Consider the following 13,839-nt stretch of genomic DNA (forward strand, 5'->3'; position numbering starts at 1 on the left):
GTGGACTCTTAAGCCCACACCATAGTGGCCCCTAGCCCACACCAACCCACTGGTTGGTTTGTTATTGACACAAAATCTCATGGAGCCCAAGCTGCCCTTGAACTCCTTACATAGTCAAGGATGACCTTAAGCCTCTGAATCTCCTGCCTCCGTCTCCTAAGTGCTGGGACACAGCAGTGTGCACCACCACAGCCGTTTATGCAATGTCAGGATTTGAACTCAGGGCTTTGTGCATGCTGTATAAACACTGCCAGCTGAGCTACAGCCCAGACTTGCTTTCTGCTATATTAAGCACGCAGTATATGTCACTCATTCCATCTGTACTGGAACCAAATAAAGTAGATGCTGACATCCCTATTTTATTTTTAAAGATTTGTTCATTTATTATGTATACAGTGCACATCAGATCACATTATAGATGGTTGTGAGCCACCATGTGGTTGCTGGGAATTGAACTCAGGATCTCTTGGAAGAGCAGTTGCTGCTGCTCTTAACCTCTGAACCATTTCTCCAGCCCCGACATCCCTATTTCATTGACTATTTATATCCTTTTATAGCACACTAGGACACAGGAGGTGACGCTGGCAGACACGCACAGTGGGTGTTCAGGGCTGCCTGGATCAGGGCCTAGCCATGAGGGTCTGAGTTGCTTCGTGGCCACAGACAGGTCATTTGCTTTCTCAGTCATCTCTTTGCCTACAAAAGCAAACATCCCATAATGTCTACCTGCAGATACCTATTGAATCCTAACGGACTATGCTAGTCAGGGCAGTGACAGTGGGAAGGGTCAGCACTAAGCTCCCATCAACGTTGAAGTCACGGTGGGGAGGCTGAGAGGATACTGAGGGCTCTACCCAGTTCTCAAGATCTAAACCCTGTGGTTGAGGCTGGCCTGCCATTCTCTGAGGCACCTGGTGAGAGGTGGCTCCACCCACTGGGGGGCTAAAAAAAAAAAAAAAAAATCCCTGAGGCTGCCACCCTGCAAGCTGCCTGTCACCTGCTCCAGTTAATGGCAATCTGCAGCCTTATTTCCTGTCCCACCCCACCCCAACAGCTGTGTAGTCCTGGAGGAGCCATTTGACCCTCAGAGACAGGGGTGGGGTGGGGGTAGGCTGCTGGGGCGGGAGGGATGAAGGGGTGGGAGTGGTGGTGAGCATATTAATTTTGCAGAAGGTTTTGGGATGAGAGATGGTGCTGAACAGCACACAGATGAGATCAGGAAGGCCTCGGTTCCACTCCTGGCCTCTGTATGACTGGGGACAAGTTCCCTGGACTCTCTCTGACCCTTAGGTACCACGGAGGCACTGACTCACTATGTAGTCCTGACTGACCTATGTAGACCAGGCTAGCCTTGAACTCATGTCTCCTCGTAGTGCTGGGATTAAAGGCTTCCACCAGGCCCTGTCATCTCTTTACTTTCATTACGTTTTGTTTGTTTGTTTGGCTGGTTGGTTTTTTGGTTTTTCGAGACAGGGTTTCTCTGTGCAGCCTTGGCTATCCTAGGCTCACTTTGTAGACCAGTCTGGCCTCGAACTCACAGCCATCTGCCTGCCTCTGCCTCCTGAGTGCTGGGATTAAAGGCATGCACCATTAAGGCCATTTTTTTTGTTTTTTGTTTGGATACTTTTTTAAGATTTAGCAGGGCGGTGGTGGCGCACACTTTTAATCCCAGCACTTGGGAGGCAGAGGCAGGCAGATCACTGCAAATTGGAGGCCAGCCTAGTCTACAAAGCGAGTCTAGGACAGCCAAGGCTACACAGAGAAACCCTGTCTCGAAATACCAAAAACAAAACAAAACAAAACAAAAACTTTTACTTTTGTTATTTTTTTTCTTTTTTTTTTTTTTCTTACTTTTGTTATTTTGATTTCTATGTCTGTGTGCATATGCCACATATGTGTGCAGAGCCTGTGTGGGTCAGAAGAAGGCATCAGATCCCCTGGAGCTGGAGTTATAGGTGGCTGTGGGAAGCCTGACTTAGGTGCTGGGAACAGCGTAACCGCCTAGCCATCTCCCTAGCCCCTATTTATTAATTTCATTGTATGTGTATGTCATGGCTAGTGTGTAGACATTAGAGAACAACTTTAAGGAGTTGGTTGTCTTGTTTCGTTTGTTTGATTGTGTTTTGTTTTGTTTGTTGTTTGTTGTTTAAGAGTTAAGATTACTTGGGGGGCAGAGGCAGGCACATCACTGTGAGTTCAACGCCAGCCTGGTCTACAGAGTGAGTCTGGGACAGCCAAGGCTATACACTGAGAGACCTTGTATTGAACCGCGCCCCAACACACACACACACGCACACGCACACACGCACACACAGTTGAAACTTATTTGGAAAACAAACAAAACTCCCACCTTCCTGTACCCAGTGCACTAAGGTGTTTCCAGGGCCCTGCCCCTCCCAACCGCCATCCATTTTGACTCCAGCTTCCATCACTCTATTGGGATGCTGCCACTGAGGTGAGGGGCTCCTCTGGGTACTGCACCACGGCCCAGGCCTTGGCCTTGAGCATCCCGAAGCCCACAGTCTCCTTGGCGACCATAGATAGCAGAAGGTTGGCCAGCCGGGTGATGGCTACGCCGCCCTCCATGTGGTCCATGAGGATAATTTTGAGATTGTTGTCATTAAACGCTTGGTTCCCGTCCCAGTCATACACAGCCCAGATGTTACTGGGGATGGATGTGGTGACTCGGGCATCTGGGTCCCCATAAACGGGAATAGGCCAGCAGTGATCCCTCATTATTCAGCGGCCCCAAATACAGGTAGCCTAGCACCGCCGCAAGCCAGGGCTTGCCTCTCCTGTCCTTGTGGTGTGCTCACAGGGTGCTTTGCACTCCTTGGGAAGCAGCATGCCTGCGTCTCTTAACCTTGACCTATTCCTAGACACCCCAAGCTGTCACCTTTTTATGGCTTTTCAAGACAAGGTTTCTCTGTGTAATAGCCCTGGCTGTCCTGGACTCACTTTGTAAACCAGGTTGGCCTTAAAGTCACAGAGATCCACCTGCCTCTGTCGCCCAAGTGCTGGGATTACAGACATTTTGTTTTTTTTAAGATTTACTTATTATTATGTATACAGTGTTCTGCCTGCACATACACCTGCACACCAGAAGAGGGCACCAGAGCTCATTATAGATGGTTGTGAGCCACCATGGGGTTGCTGGGAATTGAACTCAGAACCTTTGGAAGAGCAGCCAGTGAGTGCTCTTAACCTCTGAGCCATCTCTCTAGCCCAACAGGCATGTTTTTAAATGCTTTATTTCTTTTTTATTTTATATTTATGGCTGTTTTGTTTAAATGTGTGTCTGACCACTACCTACATGCTGATACTCTTTTTTAAATGTTTCTGAGATAAGGTTTCTCTGTGTAGCCTTGGCTGTCCTGCACTTGGTTTGTAGACCAGGCTGGACTCGAATTCACATAGATCCACCTGCCTCTGCCTCCCAGAGTGCTGGGATTATAGGCATGTGCCACCATCGCCCGGCTAATATCCAGCTTTCGTTCTTTCTTCTTTCCTTTCTTTCTTTCTTTTTTAAATTATTTACTTATTATTATGTATACAGTGCTCAGCCTGCATGTATACCTGCAGGCCAGAAAAGGGAATCAGATCATGTTATAGATGGTTGTGAGCCACCATGTGGTTGGGATGAATTGAACTCAGGACCTCTGGAAAAGCAGTCAGTGCTCTTAACCTCTGAGCCATCTCTCCAGCGCCTAGCTTTCTTTCTTTTTCCTTTTTCCTTTTTTTGGGTTTTGTTTGTTTTTTGTTTTTCGATACAGGGTTTCTCTGTGTGGCCTTGGCTGTCCTGGACTAACTTTGTAGACCAGGCTGGCCTCGAACTCACAGTGATCCACCTGCCTCTGCCTCCCAAGTGTTGGGGTTAAAGGCATGCGCCACCATCGCCCGGCAAATTTGTGATCTTCTGCCTCAGCTTCCTAAGGAGCTGGAAAAGTAGGCCTGTGCTACCATGTCTAGCTCTTATGCATGTCTTTTTGTTTGTTTGTTTGGTTTTAAGACATGGTTTCTCTATGTTATCTTGGCCATCCTAGACTCGCTTTGTAGACCAGGCTGGCCTCGAACTCACAGAGATCTGCCTGCCTCTGCCTCCCAAATGCTGGGATTAAAGGCGTGCGCCACCACTGCCCAGCTTCTTATGCATGTCTTTATTCTTGGAGTTGACTTCTGCTGTGTGTCTGCATGGCCTAGATGACCAAGGGACAGCCCCGTACTCAAGGAACCCCTATGTGAAATGGGAGGACAGACACCTAAACAGCAGGTCACTTCCAAGAAGCATCTACTTCCCGCTCCCATCCCCCCTCCCTTTCCCTCCCCTCCTCCCCTTCTCTTCCCTTCTTTCTTTCTTATTTATTGCTGAGGGTGGTCTCAAACTAGGTAGCGTGCTACTGTAGCATCCCCAGTGCTGGAATTACATTGTTGGCATAAGCTTAATGCCATCCTTCTCCCCCCCCCCCCCGCCCCATTTAAAAAGCACACTTAGAGCTGGACGTGGTGGTGCACACCTTTAATCCCAGCAGAGGCAGGAGGATCTCTGTGAGTTCCAGGCCAGCCTGGTCTATAAAGCAAGTTAGTTCAGGACAGCTAAGGCTATACAGAGAAACTCTGTCTCAAGAAACACACACACACACACACACACACACACACACAGAGAGAGAGAGAGAGAGAGAGAGAGAGAGAGAGAGAGAGAGAGAGAGAGATAGAGAGAGAGAGGACTGGGGATATATGGCTCAGTTGGTAGAGTGCTTGCCCCACACAAAGTCCTGAGTTTTGTCCCTTGCTTAACACTTAACATTTACATTTAGAGCTTAAACAATGCAGGCTATAGTAGCACAGCCCAGAAGGAAACCCAGCACTTGGGAGGTAGAAGAGCAATAGGATCAGAAATTGAAGGTTATTCTCAGCTACATAGCAATTTCAAGCCCAACCTGGGGTACAAGAAACCCTGATTTAGAAAACAAAACAACAAAAACCCCTGCGGCACAGAAAGTGGCAGTGTATTCCTTTAATTCCAGCATTCAAGAGGCAGAAGCAGGCAGATTTGTGAATTCAAGGCCAGCCTGGTCTTCACAGTGAGTTCCATGACAGCCAGGGCTATAGAGTGAGAATCTGTCTCTCAAAACAAAAACAAAAACAAACAACCCTGTATTTTCCTAATATGTGCAAACCTAAGATTAATCCTCAAAAATGCAAAATAAAATTTAAAATAATACGTTTAACTCAATGTTTTAATTATCAGTATATACTATTGTCTGAGAGGGTGGCTAGGAGGCAGGAGGCACTATCTCCCGGGGTGGGGGGACGATGGTGGCAGCGAGCCTGGACCATGAGAACAGCTGCCACTTTGACTTCATTGTCACCAGCTTCTTCCTTCTGAGCCTAAACACCCAGATCCTGTCACCTGAGCCAGAGTGGCTACAGAGAGGGTCCACATGGGAACCTGGGGTTTTTGTTTGTTTGTTTGTTTGTAGACAAGTTTTTTCTGTGTGTAGCCTTGGCTATTCTGAACTCACTTTGTAGACCAGGCTGACCTCGAACTCACAGCGGTCCTCCTGCCTCTGCCTCCAGAGTGCTGGGACTAAAGGCGTGCGCCACCACTGCCCGGTTAGAACCTGGGTAGTTTAAAGTGGAACAATAGAGCAGGACTCTCCGGTAGGCAGTTTACCCCGGGGGCCTCTTGGGCAGACTCAGGGAGGACCCTCAGATGCACATCCACAACTTGGAGCTGGGGGATGGAAAGATACAAGCAAGAGGGGTTTCCCTGGCAACCAGAGCGGGTGGTACGGGACTCCAGGGAAGATGCACTGTGTTAAAAAGTAATGCTCAGTTGCTGCCTTGCCTCCAGCTTCTTCATCGGTCGTTCGTTCATCTGTCCTGTGGAGTCACCCATCCCTCTCCCTCCATCTGTCTACAGGGCCTGTCATCCTTGTGTCTGCCTACCCTTTCACCCACCAACCCATCCACTTCTCCAGAAGGGGGAGAAGATGGGGAGGAGAGGGGCGGCAGTAGGAGGAATGAGAATCCCGGCTGATGAGATGGGCAGGGAGTGAATTGGACTGACGGGGCATCAGTGGACCCGGGATAGAAGCAGGTTGGAGGAAATCAAAAGGCGTTGACCTTCAGGATTGTAGATCAGAGGCAGTGATTCCTCAAGATAAAGGGCATGGGGAAAAGAGAGAGAGGGGGGGGGGAGGGAGGGAGAGAGAGAGAGAGAGAGAGAGAGAGAGAGAGAGAGAGAGAGAGAGAGAGAGAGTGAGAGGAGATAGAGAGAGGAGGAGGATAGGGAGAGAGAGAGAGAGAGAGAGAGAGAGAGAGGGTCTTGCAGAGCTGGAGCAAGTCCCCGGTGTCTAATTTCCAGGTTAGTGCTTTTCCTACCAGAATGAATGTGCCTCTGGTCCCCTACCCCATCAATACTACAAACATACTCACCAGTGGCCCCTCAGCACCTGGCCCAGCTTTGGGCCCAGAGAAGGAACTCCCCCTCAAGAGTTCCACACTGTCCCCAACTATTGCCAGCTGTTACATGAACCCTTTTCTAGGGGGATTACAACAGGAGCCTACTTAACCCAGACAAGATATCCACGACAGTAGAACTCCTTCCTGTTTCCTCGATTGTCCCACTGCCCTCCCTCCTCCACCCCAGAACAACCCCTAGGGACTGTTCACTGATGGGGAAAAAGGGAGTCAGGAGCATACCCACAATCCCACAGTCCAGAGGTGGCACATCCCTGCCTCTGAGTCATTAGGTAACATGTGTAGCCTCTGGGGTTCTGACCGCTGGGTGGCCTGTGCCGCTGAAGTCCGCCTATGGATAGATACAGGCTGCAGAGACGTGGGGATGCTGAGGGCTGGCCAGGAAAAGACACCTTGATGACAGTTTTCACCTGCCACCTGCTCAGCCCCAGCTAGCCATGGAAACTGTGAGTCAGAGGAAGCTGGTGTCTGAGGACAGGGTGGGTGGGTGGGTGTGGGTGACAACACAAGAAGGGGGGCGCCATGGGAGGGTAGAAGATGGATCTGGGGTGAGGTTGGGGTGCTGGCTTGAGGCTTAGGGTTCTGCTGGGCCGGCCTCTGCCTCAGTCTCTCTGGGAACTTTGACTGCTTGGAGGATGCGCAAGCTGGCCTGTGAAAAATGTTCCCAAGCCTCCGTGGCCATGGCCAGTTATTCTCTGCCCAGTGGTTCGAGCAACAGTCATTTCTTTGTGGCCCTGTGGTGTGCATGGTGGACACAGCTACGGCATAGCTCTTTTCTTCCTATGAGAGGTCCAGGTATGGCCAGGCACCAATCCAGCAGGAAGCCCAAATACTGTGTACAATAAGGAAATAGGATCCTAGGGCTTGCCAGCAGTGGGCATTCGAGGGTTCTGCCCTTTAATAGCATGTTTGTGGCTTCCCCACCCTCCAGTGACCCTGTGAGGGAGGAACTATAGATCTTCCCATTTCATAGGGTAGAAAATGGAGCTGGTAGCACACACCTGTCTGCACCTCCCCCTTAACCCCCCCCCCCAGATACTAGGAGATAACAACAGGGGTCTGAAACCAGCCATCTGGACTGAGGGCATGGCTCCGTGATAGAATGGTTGCTTAGCAAGCAGGGGCCCTAGGCTCAGTCCCCAGTACTGCAAAAATAGATAAATACATAAACAAAGGAAACTGGGCAATCTGCTCTCACCTGCTCCACACTGAGGAAGGAAGGGGAAGTAGGACAGGTGTTGGACAGGAAGGGGTGTGAGGGAGCCGCAGTGGGGGAGGACAAAGAGGAGCCTGTGAGTGGAGCTGAAAAGGGAGGGGCCCCGGGAAGAGGCTGAGCCCAGAGCAGCCAGACTCAGGCGAGAGTCCCTCAGAGCACTACCCTGGCCCTGGGGACTTCTGGGTTCTGGAAGACCCTTGGACACAGTGACCAGTTGGGAACCAGATGGGACACAAGTGACATGTGATTTAGGGTTGATGTCATGTTGGTTTCCAGGGCTGTTAAGAGCACAGACAGGTGCCAAAAAGCTGACATTTGTTTTAAAAAACAAACAACTAAGTGGGGGCGAGGTGGTGCCTGCCTTTGATCCTAGCACTCTAGAGGCAGAGGCAGTTGGATCTCTTGAGTTTGAGGCCAGCGTTGTCTACAGAGTGAGTTCCAGGGTGGCCAGAGCTACACTGAGTAACCCTGTCTACAAACAAACAAACAAAAAAACAACACAGACACAAACACACACACACACCACCACCACCACGGAAAAACCCAAATTAGTTATTTGTTTTCTATTTTAATTGTGCAAGGGGTGCACACAGGCTGAACAGTACATGTTTAGAGGTCAGAGGACAGCTTATGGGATCTATGCTTGCCTTCCTCCCTGTGGAACCTGGGGATTGAACCCTGGTACTCAGGCTTGGCAACAGGTGTCTTTACCTGATGAGCCATTTGGCTGCCTCCAAGCTGAACGTTCTTCCGTCCCAGCTCTGAGAACTCTGAGATTAAAGTGAAGATGTCTTCAGGGTACTTTGAGTGGATCATTCTTTGATGTTGTTTCCTGCTTGCTTGCTTGCTTTTGGTTTTTCGACATGGGGTTTCTCTATGTAGCCTCGGCTGTCCTGGACTCAACTTTGTAGACCAGGCTGGCCTCGAACTCACAGAGTGCTAGAACTAAAGGCGTGTGCCACCACGCCCATCGATCCTTCCTGCTTTTATGGGGGAGCATGGGCATCCTTCAGCCTGTAGGTCCTTCCAACCAAACAGTTCTTCATCCTGTGTGTCTTTCCCGCTTATTTATTTATTTATTTATTTATTATTGTTCATTTGCTTGAGACAGGGTCTTATGTGGCTAAAGCTGACGTCAAATACATTATGTAGCCGAGGACGACTGATTGATTAAATATTGGAATTAGCTGATGGCAGGGAAGCTATAATATATAAGTGCAGGTTTATCGGGAGCAGCACTGGATGGGGAAGGGAAGGGAGAGAGCTCGCTGAGGGTGGGAGGAGGGGGAGGTGGGAAAAGGGCCCAAAGGGCAGCGGAATCAAAATGTCTGGACTATATAGGGGAAGGGTCTTTGGCAGTGGGAAAGCCTCGCCCCTAGGTCGAGGGCTGGACATGCCAGCCACGCCTTACAGCAGGACCTAACAATGACCTTGAACTCCTGACTCTCCTGCCACCTCCCAAGCCCTGGGATTACAGGCATGTTCCACCCCACTCGGTGTTTTAGGCAGTGCTGGGGCTTGAACCCAGGACTTTGTGCAAGAGGTGTGCCCTACAAGCTGAGCCCCAGTCCAGCCTTGCCTCACCTTAACCAGCTATAGCAGCATCAACCTTTCTTCCAAAAAAGGGCAGCATCTGAGGTTTGGGGGGCAGGCAATACCTCTGCAGAACTTTGGAGGGGCACAACTCAACCCAGAACTCGGTTTTCTTTTAGAACTCGGGTCTTAAAGGGGTATGGTACAAATAACCCTTGAATCTGAAAAGGCCTATGTGAGTCATGTGTCCCAGTTTGAGAGTCAGACTATACCGCCTTGGAGCATTTGTGCAGCCCAAACTCAACCCCCAGAACCAAAAGAAAACACAGCCTTGGTGTGTATTTGTGTCCCCCAACCTCCACCCCCACTCCCCCACTAGTACTTTGCCCTACTGCGTCCTAAATACATGTTTGAGAAACCCTTGACCTGTAGTTCCCTAAGGCCCTCAGATCTTTCTCTAACAAGTCAGAAGACTAGATTTAAAAATCCTGGAGGACTCCGTCCAGCTGCCTCTGCCCTGGATTCCAGGCTGGCTGCTGCCCTGCCGACCTTAACATTCATTCCCTACTGCTCGGGCACCAGCTCGGGCACCAGCTGGGACAGAAAGGAAAAGCCTTGGTTCCTCTCCCCACTGGACAAAGGAGACCCAGTGGTGCAGAGGTGTACTCAGCTTGTCCACCTTCGTTGTGGGACTCTGTGCCCAGCTGATTTCCTTCATGCAGAGTTACCTGAACCATGAGACCAATCCTTCCTTTCTCTGGCTCCCTGTCGCTTTCAGAATAAAATTCACATTCTTGGGTTTTGGGTTTTTTGTTTGTTTGTTTTTGGGGTGGGGGTTGTGTTTGGTTTTTTTGAGACAGGGTTTCTCTGTGTAACCTTGGCTGACCTGGAACTCACTTTGTAACAAGGCTGGTCTCGAACTCACAGAGATCTGCCTGCCTCTGCCTCCCGAATACTGGGATTAAAGGTGTGCGCCGTCACGTCCGGCTCACATTCTTGTGTTTTGATTTAATGTAAAAGTAATTTAAGTGAGTTTATTCATTTTATTTTTATGTGTGGCTTACCTGCATACATGTATGTGGACTACATGCGTGCTTAATGCCTAAGGAGCTTAGAAGATGATATCAGATCTCCTGGAAGTGGAGTTACTGAAGGTTGTGAGCTATCATGTAGGGGCTGGGACTCGAACCTGGGTCCTCCAGAAGAGCAACAGGTTATTTTACCCACTGAACCACCTCTGCAGACCCTAGTTCACATTCTTTTTCTTTTTTTAAAGATTTGTTTATTTATGTATATGAGCGCTCCGCTGCATGTATGACTGCACGGCAGAAGAGAGCAGCACACAAAAGAGGGCATCAGGTTCCATTACAGATGGCTGTGAGCCACCATGTGGTTGGTGGGATTTGAATTCAGGACCTTTGGATGAACAACCAATGCTCTTAACCTCTGAGCCATCTCTCCCAGCCCCCAAGTTGACATTCTTAAAATTGCCATTTCTTTTAGGGATTTGTCCCCAGCTATCTATCCAGGGTTGTTTTTTCACTGTTTCCCACAGGTACCCTCTCCTGTACATAGTGGAAAGAGACAAGGGGTGACCTGGTTGTATAGAGAAAGGGGTACATTCTGAGGCAGGGCTCACAGTGACCTCAGAAGTGCCCTTCATAAGTTAACCTGCAAAGGGGCTGGACTTCTTTTCTGCATCTCTGTCCTTGTACAGGCATTCCTTCTGTGTGGCATGCTCCACCATGTCACCCTTCCTGGCCATCTCCCTGGAAGACACCCCTCCCCCCCCCCCTCTACCCTCCCCACTTTGTGCCCCCACCCCACCCCACTCTGGTTCCAGTAGAGCTGACTCCAGCACACTCTGCTGACTAGAGAGTGTGAGGCCTTTTCTTCTATCCAGCAAGGTGCCAGCTCCAGGCCCAGACTAACAGTAGAGAGAACAGATGAGGAAAAAGTCAAACTAGAAACCTGCCTGTAAATGGCTCTTGGTCACTATTTCACTGTGTGACCTTGAGCAAGTCTCTTTCCTACTCTGAGCTAGTTTTCTCTCTGTGAAGTAGAGAGAGATACCTAAACAGATATGAAGACACACACACAGACACACACACACACACACAAGCTAAGTTTAACCCCTGTGAAGCAGCCTTTTAGTGTCCTTTGTCATTTGCATAGATTTGCATATGTACTATAAAAGATGCCAACTATATTTCATTCATAGAAAGAACTTGATTCCCAGGGATGGAAAGGACTCACCAGGTCATATCTTCCATGCAAATCTTAGCTGTCTGAGGCTTTCAGTTATTAACAGTTCAACCACCCCCAGTTTTTACATACGGGTAACAGAAGCTCAGAGAGGGAAAGTGACAAACTCAGTGTTGCACAGTGAGCGAAGGACAGAGAGTTCCTTACCCCCATTTGCCAGAGGCTTATGCTGCACCCCGTTTTCTCATGAAGGATAGAAGATGGAGAGGGGGTGCTTGGTGCTTTTGAGGCTTTTCTCTGCACCCCAGAATAACAAAGCCGGCCAGGATGACAGCCTCCACAACCACAGGAAACCAGGTTGTGGTAGATGGCAGGCAGGCGGGAGTGGAAACAACTCTGAGAAAGGCCAGAGGTAATTTCACCCACCTAAAAATAACCCAACCTCATTAGAGATGGGCGGATGACGCGCTTACCCACAGGTTATTCCACTGAGGCTGCGGCAGGCAAGAATGGGGTTCTGTAAGGTGGGGGACAGGGGGACGCTGCAGGCGCTCCATGGAGGGGGAGGGCTGGAGCTGGAAAGAAAGCCAGGAGGAAACAGTAGTCAGACGACCCAGTTCCCAGACAGGAGTGGTAATCTGAACTGGGATGCGTGAGGACCAACCGAAAAGAATGAGAACTTCAGAGTATGTTCTAGAAATCAAACCACCAGGGCTGCAGGTGTATTGGATTGAGACCCCCCCAGGTTTCTGGCCTGAGCACCTGCTGCTGGGTGCCTGAGGCTGAGGCGAGAATCTTCTTTGGGTTGTTACTGCAGAGTACTTGTTCGATGCTCACCCAGTACAGTACCCTTTCAGTACTGGGTGAATACATACCCAGTACCCAGTACCCACCCAGTACCATGCTCAGCCCTCACCTTACATCAACTTAGGACCCATTCAGGACCTGTGATGATGAGTCTCAGATGTCAGTCTGATGAGACCTACAATCACCTGGGAAATGGCCTCTGAGCATCCCTGTGGGGGATTGCTGTCCTCATTAGTTAGGTAGGGATCCCTATGCTGGGCTCCTTGTGTAAAAAGGAGAAAAGTGAGCTGAGCACCATAACTTCATTACTGTCCTCCTTTCGTTTCTTTTTTCCGCCCTGAGACAAGGTCTTACTATGTAGCCCTGGCTAGCCTGGAACTCACTCTGTAGACCAGGTTGGCCCCAAACTTACTACGAACCATCTGCCTCTGCCTCCTGAGTGCTGGGACTAAAAGTGTGCACCTCAGTGGGGCGGTGGTGGCGCATGCCTTTAATCCCAACATGGAGCAGAGGCAGGTGGATCCTTGTGAGTCCAAGGCCAGCCTGGTCTACAGAGTAAGTTCCAGGACAGCCAAGACTACACAGGGAAACCCTGTCTTGAACAAAACAAAACAAAGTGTGCACCACTGTGCAGACTTGCTGCCTTCTTGACTGCGAACGCAGTGTGTTCGCTTCAAGCTCCTGCTGCCCTGATGTTCTCTCCTTTCCTTCCTTAAGTTGCTTACGTCAGAGTATTTTATTGCAGAACAGAATCTTCCCAATACCCGCTCAGTACCCATCTAACAGTACCCACTTCTTAGTGTCCATCCATTACCTACCCACCCTGCTGCAGTCCTGAAGGCTCCAACAGGATCTGGCTGCCTGAGATTGGGCTCTTTGAGAAAGCTCTGTGCTCAGCGTCTGTCTTGGGCCCCATCCTCTGGATTGGGCCCCACCCTCTGCAGCCTTCCCACAGGTCACTGGGCTGTGCCCTAAATTGCAGCTTGCCACTAAGACTCGATTGCCAAAGGTCCCCTGTTCCCAATGCCTGCAGCTCTGGTCTCTACAACTTGTCCTCTACCAGAACCACTGAGTCTCCTCAGCAGGAAGCAGCTGGCCCGTTTATACCATTGAAGATGTGAGTCCTCAGGAAGTGGCCCCCATTACAAGTCCAGCCAGGCCACCCGTCCCCTACCGCAGCAACTCATCAGCATCACTAGCAATAATTTTGTATATAACAAATGAACCTAAGCCCTCACAATGCTCTTCCCCAGCAAGTTCATCAAGGTGACAGAAACTTGAAGCAGAGTCACATAGTATCCATGGTTAGGAAACAGAGAAGAGAACTCGGTTCTCTCTCTGTCTCTTTCTCTCCCTCTCTTTCAGATTTATTTGCTTGTGTTTTCTTTTGTTCTTTGTTTTGTTTTCTTGAGACAGGGTTTCTCTGTGTAGCTTTGGCTGGCCTGGACTCCCTTTGTAGACCAGGCTGGCCTCGAACTCACAGATATTCCCTCCCTGCCTCTGCCTCCTGAGTGCTGGTATTAAAGGTGTGTGCCACCACACTTGGCCTTGTTGGCTTGTTTTTGAGATAGGATCTCATTACACAGTCCTGTCTG

Source organism: Acomys russatus, chromosome 29 (assembly GCF_903995435.1).
Source record: "Acomys russatus chromosome 29, mAcoRus1.1, whole genome shotgun sequence".
Classification (NCBI taxonomy): Eukaryota; Metazoa; Chordata; class Mammalia; order Rodentia; family Muridae; genus Acomys; species Acomys russatus.